The sequence below is a fragment of the Chiloscyllium plagiosum genome, unplaced genomic scaffold (assembly GCF_037043375.1).
Source record: "Chiloscyllium plagiosum isolate Xiang-an unplaced genomic scaffold, Cpla_swu_hap1 HiC_scaffold_40, whole genome shotgun sequence".
Taxonomy (NCBI): Eukaryota; Metazoa; Chordata; class Chondrichthyes; order Orectolobiformes; family Hemiscylliidae; genus Chiloscyllium; species Chiloscyllium plagiosum.
Genome location: NW_028270178.1, coordinates 27,965,692 through 27,978,440, shown reverse-complemented (window position 1 = coordinate 27,978,440; position 12,749 = coordinate 27,965,692). Strand labels below are relative to the sequence as shown.

The following is a 12,749-nucleotide window of genomic DNA, read 5'->3' as shown; positions in this document are numbered from 1 at the left end:
ACTAAAATTCTCTGTCCCTACCATTAATTAGAAAGGAAGAATGATAGACTGCGTGAATGGGCAAAACTGTGTGGCCTTGCGTATTAATAAAATCACCCACCTCCCTAACGCTGTCCCCATCAAACACACTTTGGGCAGCTCCATGAATATTCACATATACTTCCTCCATCTGAATCTCTGAGTCTGGGGAGAATGGAGTTAGATACAGAGTAAATCTCCCTCTCCACTGCCCCATCAAACACTCCCAGGACAGTGACAGCACAGAGTTAGATACAGAGTAAACCTCTCTCTCCACTGCCCCATCAAACACTCCCAGGATAGTGACAGCACAGAGTTAGATACAGAGTAAACCTCCCTCTCCATTGTCCCATCAAACACTGCTGGGACAGTAACAGCACAGTGATTAATATAAAGCCAATATCCCTCCAATATATTTACGCATTCCATAGCTGTGTGTGTGTGTCTGTGTGTGTGTCTGTCTGTGTGTGTGTGTGTCTGCACTTGCACATTGGTTGACCGCTTTGTTCTTTATGACAAACAGAAAGCACTCAGCACTCACCTGCCTATTTCACAGGAATTCTGTCCTTCATATCAATTGGCCAAGAACAGTAAGGAAGTTTCACTGAGTCTTTTACTGAGATGACATCAGCAATCCTGTGGACCACCTTCATCTGCAGGTACCTTGCCAATGACAGTAAACAGCGTCTGCTTAAATCCTCCTCAAGTTTATTACGCCATTGACATTTGTCTATCATCTGCATACAGACACAGCGCAGCGACACACATGCAGCGACACATGTGCACAGACACACAAACACACACACACACACACACACACACAGTACAACCGGGTCAATATATCAGTGGCTCAACATTCTCAAAAGGTACTGAACTCTTCTACAAATTCAACATCAAGTTCTTTGTTTGATGCTGTCTGTTCTTTTGTCAGCCTCTGCTACACACTGACACGACCCTCATTGGGTGCGAGAGAAAGCTGTGGGGACGACCAAAGACGCTGTGACCCGCAATGGCCAGCTTCACTGAGTGAGCAAGTCATAGGCAGATGGAAAATATTGTGAAGAAGTGTCCATGTGTAGCACAGATTTCTAAACTAACACAGTGGCAGACTAAAATCCTACCCATTTCCCATTTCCAGAGCCAGGTACGTTTTGTCTCTGAGGGAGGGAAGGTTTCTGACTATATTATTACACTGCAACATGAAGGTACTGAGTGTAACAGAGTTTGCTACATTCCATCATGTCATCTACTTTGCTGTCAGTGTTTTGTGAATTATATTCAAAACATTGGCAGGTGGAATAGAATATGCTGGAATGTGATGTGCAGGAAGAATAGAAAAAACAGAATGTTTGTGCAATATGGTGAGAAATTCTGAAACTTTGTTGTCCAAAGTTTTCGCTGATCTTGTACGTAAACATCAGAAAGTTAACATGATGGTAGTGCCAGCAGATAGGAGGACAAGTGATACATTGAGCATAATTGAGATTAGATTGTGTTGGGGACATGAGCTTAACATGACAGGGAGTGGAATCGAATCAAGTGGTTCAGGGTGGTTTATATACAGAATAACAGATACTCCGGAGTAAGTTACAGACTGGAATCTAATCAAGGGTTCAGGGTTGGTTTATATGCAGAATAACAGATACCCCGGAGTCAGTTACACAATGGAATCTAATCAAGGGGTTCAGGGTGGTTTTTATATTGAAATAAACAGATACACCAGAGTGAGTTACAGACAAAAATCTAATCAAGGCTTTCAGGGTGGTTTATATACACAATAACAGATACCCCGGAGTGAGTTACAGACTGGAATCTAATCGAGGGATGTGTGAAAATTTTTGTGTAGAATGACATGTAATGGTGAGTGAGTCACAAAGTGAACACATTGCCCCCTCTCCCTTGCTGAAAGCATTCCTGACCCAAATGAGTCCGGCAGACATCTTAGAATTGTCCACAGCCAACATTTTATGTTAGCACAACACTGACATTGACTTTATAAATAAGAAAACGCAAAAACGACTGGCAGCATCAATACAGGTTGAAAATATTTAACATTGAATGCACATACTGAATCGCACACGAACAGACACATACAGACACACGGAAACACATACTCAGACAGACCTTCATATAGCGATACAGACACCTTCAACGAGCTGTCTCCATTTCCTATCTTCCAAGGGAATTCATGTTTTGATGATGTATTAATGCAGGACAGTAAACAGCTTTTGAGACATTTCCCCATTGTGACAGTAATTCAGCCCCAATCTGAAACTTGGAGATATGCAACAGAACATCAAGACCACACCGACCCGCCGAAGATATACCATCCTAAACCCATTCCCCTACCTTACGACTCTACAATTCCCCTAACCGGCACGTCCCTGAACACTATGGGCAATTTAGCATTGCCAATTCGCCTAACCGCACATGTTTGGAAACCGAATGCACCCGGAAGAAATGCACGCAGACGTGGGGAGAATGCGCAAATTCCCACAGGCAGGCACCCGAGGCTGAAATTGAACCAGGGTCCTTGGTGCTGTGAGGCAGCAATGCTAACCATTGGGCGACCTTCCACCCACACTCAATAATGGGTGCAAGGGATTCCAAGATGGAAAGAGGTGATTTATCAAAAAAAAGTTGAAAGGAAAATGATAACATGAGAAATGAGAGTTAGAGAATTGCAGTAAGGGACAGAGAAATAAAAGAAAGCTAGGAATACAGCAACCATCAAAATTAACGTCACAAAGTAAACAAAGAGAAAAGTGAAAGCTCCATGTCTTTCGTAACAAAGTGAACAAATTCCGAACACACATTGAGGTGAATCATTATGGCACGAGGACTCTTAGAGGAAAGCAGTAATTCATAGGCATGGTCTACAGGCCCCCTAATGGTGATCACCGTGTAGGACAAGGTAGACAAGATTAAATGTTCGGTGCTTGTGATGATGGGACGGCAATAATCATTATTGACCTGAATTTATATATAAAGTGTGCAAATCAGTTTAGCAGTAGTAGCCTGGATGATAAGTTATCGATTACTTTTGAGAGAATTTCTTCGAGCTGCATGTTTAGTAGCAATCAGGCAGCAGGTTATACGTTTATCATATCATGGGAATTGTGAATGTGACAGGATTTGTGAAACAATCTCCGAGTAAAGACACTCCCAGGTTGCAGCAATCACAGCATGATTTAATTTTGCATCAGATTTGAAAGAGAGAAGATTGTGTCCAAGACAACTATTTTAATTTTAAATAAATTGTGCGTATGAAAGCTAAGCTCGCTGAAGAGAATAGCATAATAAGCAAGGAGATAGATTTATGTTAATAGTAGTGACATTTAAGAGGATACTTCAAAATAAGTCTATTCAAACAAAAGCAAAACATTTTAGATGGAGGACTCTCTATCTGTGATTAGCTAAAGAAGTGAGAGAAATCATCCAATTTGATGCAATTGAAAGGGTGAAAGTAAGTCAGATGATTGATCTAAAAATAAAGAATGGCAGAGAATGCTTCAAAGGTTAATCAGGAGGATGACATTAGAATATGAGAAGAAGCAAGCTTGAAATCTGAAAACAACAAAGCAAGAGTTTCCAAAGGATTATCTAAATAAAATGTGTACAAAAAGTAAATGTTAGTCCTCTTGAGAGTAAGAACATAGAGTAAATGATAGGTATTGAAGATATGACTAATGAAATGAACATATATTTTGCTTCTCTGTCACTGTAGAAGATAAAACAAAATCAAGATGTGAGAGGGAGAAACATAGTGAGATTAGATTCTCTAAGGATACGTTACTCAGTAAACTGATGAAATAAGGGACTGACCAGTCTCCAGCTCCAGGTGGACTCCATCACAGGGCCTTGAAGGAGATTGCTAATGAGGTCGGAGACATATTGACATGAATTTCCGAATTTCCAAATTTCTAAAGATTCAAGAGTGGTTTCATTCGTCTTGAAATCTGCCAATATAATTCCTCTGTTCAAGGTTGGCGGGAGGCAGGAAACCCTAGAGATATCAAACACAGTAATAGTAAGTGCACTGACTCCCCTTATCCAAAGCAAATAATAATCCTTCGATGAAGTCTAATATGTTGGTTAAACATCATTTTCCTTTAAAGGCAGAATGACTCAGGAGTTCTGAGGTGTTGACGGATTTTGGTGTTCTAGTACATGAGTTACAGCTGCAGTATCTTACTTAAAAGGAAGAGGAACTATCCTTTGCTACAAGTGGAATTGAATGGAAATGTAAGAATGTTATGCTTCAGTTATACAGGGCCTGTGAAATCACATCTCGGATACTTTGTATAATTTTGTTCTCTGTTGCAGTAACTTAATAGACCACTGGAGATTGAGTACAGGATTACAGTTGTATTATTCAAGCAACGCAGGGAGCGCAACTCCAGAGTAAGATACTGGAGAATACAGAAAAATTGAGGACCTTTTATACCAGAAGCATCTAATCTTGCTTCATACAAACAGAAGAAAAGAGATTTCTGTTCCAGATCATACATTAATGACATGCATGTCTTTTTCACTCAGTCAAGAATCATTTAGACCGTTATTGTTTTGCCTCATTTCTTATCAATGTCCTTCATGTCCTTGTGTCTAAACCTTTTCTGGCCCCAAGGCCCCTCTGCAATGTTTTGATGGAACAAACTGCTGTTTATAAATTCCTGCTCGAGGCTTACTAGATTAATACTTTGAATCAATAGTTTGGGCTAACTTCCATTGGGGTTCAGACAGGTTTATGAGTGACTTGATCAAAATGTATAAAGGCCTTAAGGGCCTTGATGAAGTGGATGTTAAATGGATCGTGGTTCTTGTGGGCGAGTTCAGGACGATGGGGCACTTTTTTTAAAACGAGGGGCTGCCCTTTTAGGATAGAGATGAGGAGAAGTTCTTTTGTGGATGGTGTGAATTTGGAACTCTCTATCCCAGAAAGGTTGGGGTCATTGACTATTTTAAAGTCACAGTTAGTTATTTTCCTTTGAGTAACAAGGATTAGGGTGTAGGTTTGCTCGCTGAGCTGTAGGTTTGATATTCAAACGTTTCATTACCTCGCTAGGTAACATCATCAGTGGCGACCTCTGAGTGAAGCGAAGCTGTTGTGTCCCGCTTTCTATTTATATCTTTTTCATGGATGGGGTTCCTGGGGTTTGTGGTGATGTCATTTCCTGTTCGTTTTCTGAGGGGTTGATAGATGGCAACCAGATCTATGTGTTTGTTTATGGCGTTGTGGTTGGAGTGCCAAGCCTCTAGGAATCCTCTGGCATGTCTTTGCTTAGCCTGTCCCAGGATAGATGTGTTGTCCCACTCGAATTGGTGTTTTTTTTTCATCCGTGTGTCGGGTTACAAGGGAGAGAGGGTCGTGTCTTTTTGTGGCTAGCTGGTTTTCGTGGATCCTGGTGGCTAACTTTCTTCCTGTTTGTCCTACGTAGCGTTTGTGGCAGTCCATGCATGGAATTTTGTAGATGACGTTGGTTTTGTCCATGGGTTGTCCTGGGTCTTTTAAGTTTGTTAGTTTTTGTTTGAGAGTGTTGGTGGGTTTGTGTGCGACAAAGATTCCGAGGGGTCTTAGTAGTCTGCTTGTCATTTCTGAAACTTCTTTGATGTATGGTAAGATGGTTAGGGTTTCTGGCCGTGTTTGGTCTGCTTGTCGTGGTTTGTTCTTGAGGAATCTGTACACTGCATTTTTTGAGTATCCGTTCTTCTTGAATACGTTGTATAGGTGGTTCTCCTCTGTTTTCCAAAGTTCGTCTGTGCTGCAGTGTGTGGGGGCTCGTTGGAATAGTGTTCTGATACAGCTTTGTTTGTGTGTGTTGGGATGGTTGCTGGTGTAGTTAAGTACTTGGTCCGTGTTTGTCGGTTTTCTGTATACGCAGGTTTGTAGTTCTCTGTTGTCCTTTCTTTCGACTGTGACGTCCAGGAATGCGAGTTTGTTGTCAGTTTCTTCCTCCTTGGTGAACTTGATGCCTGTGAGGGTGTTGTTGATGATGTTAAATGTCTCTTCTATCTTGTTTCGTTTTGTGATGACAAAGGTGTCATCTATGTAGTGGACCCAGATTTTTGGTTTGATGGTTGGTACGGCTGTTTGCATTACTGCTTCTGCTATGAATCCTGATAGCGGGGCTCCCATGGGTGTGCCGTTGGTTTGTTTGGAGACTATGTTGTTGAAACTGAAGTGGGTGGTGAGACACAAGTCCACTAGCTTCATGATGGTTTCGTTGGTAATGTGATTGATTGTGGTTGGTGTGTGTGTGTGAGATGGTCTCTTCTAAAAGTGTGGTAAGTGTTTGCTTTGCCAGATCGATGTTGATTGAGGTGAACTGTACTGTTACGTCGAATGAGATCATTGTTTCGTCTTCCTCTATTTTGATGTTTTTGATGAATTTTAGGAATTCCTGGGTGGAGTGGATGGAGTGCTTTGACTCTTCTACTAGGTATTTCAGTCTTGCGTGTAGTTCTTTGGCCAATCTGTAAGTTGGTATTCCGGTTAGTGAGACTATTGGTCTGAGGGGTCTCCTGGTTTATGGATTTTTGGTAGTCCGTAGAATCGTGGGGTGTTGGTCCAGTCGGGTTTCATTTTCTGCAATTCCGTCTTGTTTAATTGTCTGGAATTGTACACTTTTCTTAGGAGATATGTAATTTTGTTTCCTAAAAATTCCTAAAAATCATCAAAAACATCAAAATAGAGGAAGACAAAGCAATGATCTCACAGCCAGAAACCCTAACCATCTTACCATACATCAAAGAAATGACAGCCAGACTACTAAGACCCCTCGGAATCTTTGTCGCACACAAACCCACCAACACTCTCAAACAAAAACTAACAAACTGAAAAGACCCAGGACAACCCATGGACAAAACCAACGTCATCTACAAAATTCCATGCAAGGAGTGCCACAAACACTACGTAGGACAAACAGGAAGAAAGTTAGCCACAAGGAACCACGAACACCAGCTAGCCCTCTCTCCCTCGTAGCCCTACACACGGATGTAAAAAAACACCATTTCGAGTGGACAACACATCTATCCTGGGACAGGCTAAGCAAAGACATGCCAGAGAATTCCTAGAGGCCTGGCACTCCAACCACAACGCCATAAACAAGCACATAGATCTAGTTGTCATCTATCAACCTCTCAGAAAACGAACAAGAAATGCCATCACCACAAACCCCAGGAACCCCATCCACGAGAAAGATATAAATAGAAAGCAGGAGACAACAGCTTCGCTTCACTTGGAGAACACCACTGATGATGTTACCGAGCCAGGTAATGAAACCTCTGGATATCAAACCTACAGCTCAGCGAGCAAACCTACACCCTAAACCTCAACCTGAGCTACAAACCTTCACAAACCTTGCAATAACAAGTATCTAAGTTACTGCGGGTAAATGGGAATGTAGAGTTCAAAACACAAACTGGTCAGCCACAATCACATTAAATAGTAAAGCAAGCTGAGGGAGCAAATGTCCAACTCCAGTTATACCGTGGTGGTCGGTGGGGGGAGGCATTAGTGCTGTGTTCATTGTCATCTGCGGGAGCAGGGGTGAAGTTGCATGTGGTGCTCGTGGTGTCTTCGGCTATGGCTTCTATTTATCCCTCGGTCCCTGTCCTGCCGCCCACCCCCACTTTCCTGATGAAGAGCATATGCCCAAAACGTCGATTCTCCTGCTCCGCGGATGCTGCCTGATCTGCAATGCTTTTCCAGCACCACACTTTTCGACTCTCATCTCCAGTTACGCCTGTTGTTATGTGATATCTGGATATCTGATTTTTACATCATTATTATTATAATAATAGTGTTAATACTAAAATGCTTTTTTTCTCTTTGTTTTTCTGACACTCGCACACTGTCTGACTCTCTCATGTGCGCTGCCTCGCTCTGTGATCTTCTGGCTCTCTTGTACACGTTCCCCCTCTCTCTCTCTCCTTCTCTCTCTATCTCTGACCCTCTTGCATACGCTGTCTCTTGACCCGTGCATCGTCTTTCCCATCTATCCACTCCACTCTCCTCTCTGAACTATCACCTTCACCCCCATCTTCATCTACCTATTACATTCCCAGCTACCTTTCCCTCATTACCACCTCACTCCCATTTATCTCGGAGACCCCAGCCCACAAGCCTCTTGCCTGATCGAAACGTCGATTCTCCTGCTCCTCATTTGCTGCCTGGCTTGCTGTGCTTTTCCAGCACCACACTCTTGACTCTGATTTCCAGCATCTTAAGATCTCACTTTCTCTTAGAGATTCGGGACCCTTAATTATCAGCAAGGCAGCCTGTGCATGGAACTGCAGGATAAGGGGTAGATACTAAATGACTACTTTGCATCAGTGTTTACTGTGGATAAGGACACAGAAGATATAGAATGTGGCGAGACGGATGGTGCCATCTTGAAAAATTACCATATTACAGAGGAAGAGATGCTAGAGGTCTTAAAAATCATAAATGTTGTTAAATCCCCGTAACCTGATAAGGTGTTTCCTAGATCTCTGTGGAAAGCTATGAAACTGATTCCTGAGTCCCTTGCTGAGATATTTAGGTCATCAAAAGGCGCAGTTGAGGTGCTGGAAGTCTGGTGGTTGACTAAGGTGATGCCACTATTTAAGATAGTGGTAAGGACAAGCTGCGAACTATAGATGAGTGAGCCTGACATTGGTGGTGGGCAAGTTGTTGGAGGGAATTTTGAGGAACAGGATTTATATATATTTGGAAAGGCAAGGACTGATTAGGGATAATCAACATGGCTGTGCACACAGGAAATCATGTCTCACAAACTTCATTGAGTTTTTTGAATAAGTAACAAAGAGCATTTATGAGTGCAGAGCAGTGGACATGATCTGTATGGATATCAGTAAGGCGTTCGACAAGATTCCTCATGGTAGACTGATTAGTAAGGTTAGATCACATGGAATACAGGGAGAACCAGCCATTTTGATACAGAATTGACTCGAAGGTAAAAGACCGGGGGTGGTGGTGGAGGTTTGTTTTTTAGACAGGAGGCCTATGGTCAGCGGTGTGCCACAAGGATCGGTGCTGGGTCCATTACTTTTTTGTCATTTATATAAATGATTTAGATGTGAACACAAGAGGGATAGTTAGTAAGTTTGCAGATGACAACAAAATTCAAGGTGTAGAGGACAGCAAAGAAGGTTACCTCAGAGTACAACAGGATTTTGATCAAATTGGCCAATGGGCTCAGGAGTGGTAGTTGGAATTTAACTTAGATAAATGTGAGTGCTGAACTTTGAAAAGGCAAATCAGGACAGGACTTATACACTTAGTAGTAAGGTTCCGGGACATGTTGCTGAACAAAGAGACCTTGGACTGCAGGTCCATAGCTCCTTAAAAGTAGAGTCTCTGGTAACTAGGATAGTGAAGAAAGCATTTGGTATGCGTTCCTTTATTGATCAGAGCACTGAGTGCAGGGGTTGGGAGGTCATGTTGCAGCTATACAGGACATTGGTTAGGACATTGGACTACAGTATGAAATTCTGCTCTCCCCCTTTAGGGGGGAAATGTGGAAGGGTTCAGAAAAGATTTACAAGGATGTTCCCAGGTCTGGAGGATTTCAGCTATAGGGAGAGGCTGAATAAGCTGGGGTTGTTTTCCCTGGAGCATCAGAGGATGTGGGGTGACGTTATAGATGTTTACAAAATCAAGAGGAGGATGGATTGGATAAATAGACAAAGTCTTTTACGTGGGTCAGGGGAACCCAGAACTAGAGGGCACAGGTTTATGGTGAGAGGGGAAAGATTTAAAAGGGGCAACTTTTCACACAGAGGTGGGTGCGTGTATGGAATTAGCTGCCAGAAGAAGTGGTGGAAGCTGGTGCAATTACAACATTTAAAAGGCATCTGAGTGTATGGATAGGAAGGATTAAGAGGTATATGGACCAAGTGCTGGCAAATGGGACTAGTTTAGGTTCGGCTATCTGGTCAGCATGGACAAGTTGAAATAAAGGGTCTGTTTCCATGTTGTACATCTCTCTGACCTTATGAGCGCAGGCAGATATATTTATCCACAGCTTGGATCAGGGGTAGGCTATTCAGCTCCTCTAGCCTGCTCCACCATTCTGTACCATTGTGGTTTATTTCATAGTCTTCAGCTCCACTCTGTATCATGCCCATTACTAATTAAAAATCTGTCCACTTTCTCCTTCAGTTTATTCAGTGTCCTGGCATCCACCGTATTTTAGGTAAGAGAATTTCTCAAATCCAAGACCCTTTGACAGAAGTGATTTTATCCTAACAGATTTTTAACTCTGCTAGAACACTGACCCATTGCTCTAAATTGCCCCATATGAGGAAACATCTCCTTCGTCAATCCCCTGCAGCATCTTATATACCTCAATTAGATCTCCTCTTGTTCTCCGAAACTCCATGAAGTGCCTGCCTAAGAAATCTCTCTTCATAAGACAAACTCCTAATCTCTGGAGTCAATCGAGTGAATCTCCTCTGAACTGCCTTCAATAAAACGACATCCTCCTCAAATAAAGAGACGAAAATTATCCACAATACTCCAAGTGCAGTCTCACTAATGCCTTGTCTACTCAGAGAACACTTCCCTAGTTTTATATTGTATTCCTTTCGTAATAAATGCTAACACTCCAATTGCTTTCCTTATTACTCACTGTACTTGTACACTCATTTTCTGTGATCCATGCACACGGACATCGAGATTTCCCTGCACTGAAGCACCCTGGCATTTCTCTCCATTGGGATTATAATTTTGTTGGTTATGCAGATAGGATTAGGTAGATGAGGTTGGGAAAGGAAATCACATTGAGCATGGACTATTTGGGTGAAACGCCGGTATGTCATTATGTTCCACATTCCCGTGTATTTCTATTTCAAATATTTGTTTAACGTGAGACATGCAATTGCCAGAGAGATGATGTTGCCTTTTTTTGAAAAGGATAGATAAGTCAAGCCTTTCAATTAAAGGCATTCTGCCTGTAAGTGTACAATTCTTAATAAAATAGTAAGGGCACAGTGCTTACTAGAAAATTGCAATTGATTAAGTGTTGGAACTTCCAGTGGCTACCTGATCTCTTGATGTCACTGCAGAGGACTAATAAATAGCCGGGCACGTTTGAGGGACTGAATTGCCTACTCTTGCTCCAGTTATAGACTCATAAAATCCTACAGCACAGAACCAGGCCCTTTAGCCCAAACAAGTCCATGCTGACCAAAATGTCTATCCATGCTAACCCCATTTCCCTGCACTTGGCCCATATCCTTCTAATCCTTTCTGATCCATGTATTTGCCCAAATGCCCTTTAAACATTGTTGATGTACTCGCCTTAACCACTTCCGTTGGCAGCTCATTCCATATGTGTACCACCCTCGGTCTAAAAACGTTGACCCTCAGGTTCCCTTTTATACTTTCCCCTCTAACATTAAACTGATGCCCTCTCGTCCTAGATTCCCCAACCCTGGGAAAAAGTTTGAGTGCATTCATCCTATCCTTGCCTCTTACAATCTCATAGACTTCTATAAGATTTTCCCCCCTTTCATATGCTCTAAATAAAAGATCCTAGCTTATCCAATCTCTCCCTTGAGTCCTGGCAACATTCTTGTAAATTTCTTCTGCACTGTTTCCAGATTAATAACGTCCTTCCTATAGCAAGGTGACCAAAACTGAATAGAAAACTCCCAGTGTGTCTTCACCAACGCCCTGCAACATAAATATGCATTTCTTCCTGTTGACAGATCTTTACTCTATGGAATGGGTTACAGTTCAGAAAGCTACTCAGTTTATGGAGTGAATGATCTTTTTTGTTATGCGCTTTGTCTTTCTGTGATTCCAAAAGCATACAATGGAAGTTACTCAAATGTTCAACTTTAGGGTGGAAGGACAGTCCATTAGACAGTGAGAATATAACATTTTATCCAGTTTTAAAATTACTTCTTTGATTTGATTTTGATTTATTTGGCTATAGTCACATGTACTGAGACACAGTGAAAAGCATTCATTTGGTGCAGTCCAAACAAATCATACCTGATGTCAGAGTAAGAGAACAGAATGCAGAATTTAGTGTTACAGCTACAGAGAATGTGCGGAAAGAGATCAACTTTAATATATGAGAGCTCCAGTCAAAAGAATCATAACAACAGGGAAGAAACTGTTCTGGAAAGGTGATGGTGAAAATGAAGATTTGTCTTTACAGATTTACCTGTGCATCAATCATTTAACTAGGACAGAGGCAACACAGTGATGCACTTACCTGGCACACAGTGAGCAAAAATCAGTTCGAGGCAACTGATTGAAAAGTAGATGGGCATTCCGCATCCTGCAACCCAACAGGTAAAATCCCAGACTCAAAATCTTCCTGTTGTCCATCTCTCCATAGAGGCTGCCAGACCTGAAGAATTCCTTCCGCACTTTCTGTTTTCTTTTTCAACTCAACAGCATCTGTGATATTTTTGGCTGTATTTATAAATCCAAGCTTATCGATTTCTGGAATCCATCTCCAGCAATGCCTTTTTTTTTAAATTTTAACTGAGGAGTTGCTTCGAATAAAAACACCTTGTGCCCACATTTTGTGCAGAGAATATAAAGGTTTGACCTCTTTGTGTTTGTGGTGTTGCTCATAGTTAGAGCGTTAGAAATCGCATTTCTCAAGATGTAGCATTCCTTACACAATCAAATAATTTCAAAGTAATATGACGGGTCAACATTTTTCAGACAGTAGGATACCACCAGCTACGGTAAGATAACAGGTCAG

General features: G+C 41.8%; 1 long non-coding RNA gene across 1 annotated transcript; it reads right to left on the bottom strand.

The window, feature by feature from the left end:
• Window positions 1–558: 558 nt before the first annotated feature.
• Window positions 559–12,737, bottom strand: LOC148138425 (uncharacterized). Its single transcript, XR_015753956.1, has 3 exons — window positions 12,249–12,737; window positions 3,844–4,024; window positions 559–681 (listed from the first exon to the last, which is right to left on the bottom strand). It is a non-coding gene; the product is annotated as an uncharacterized LOC148138425 (long non-coding RNA).
• Window positions 12,738–12,749: the final 12 nt, after the last annotated feature.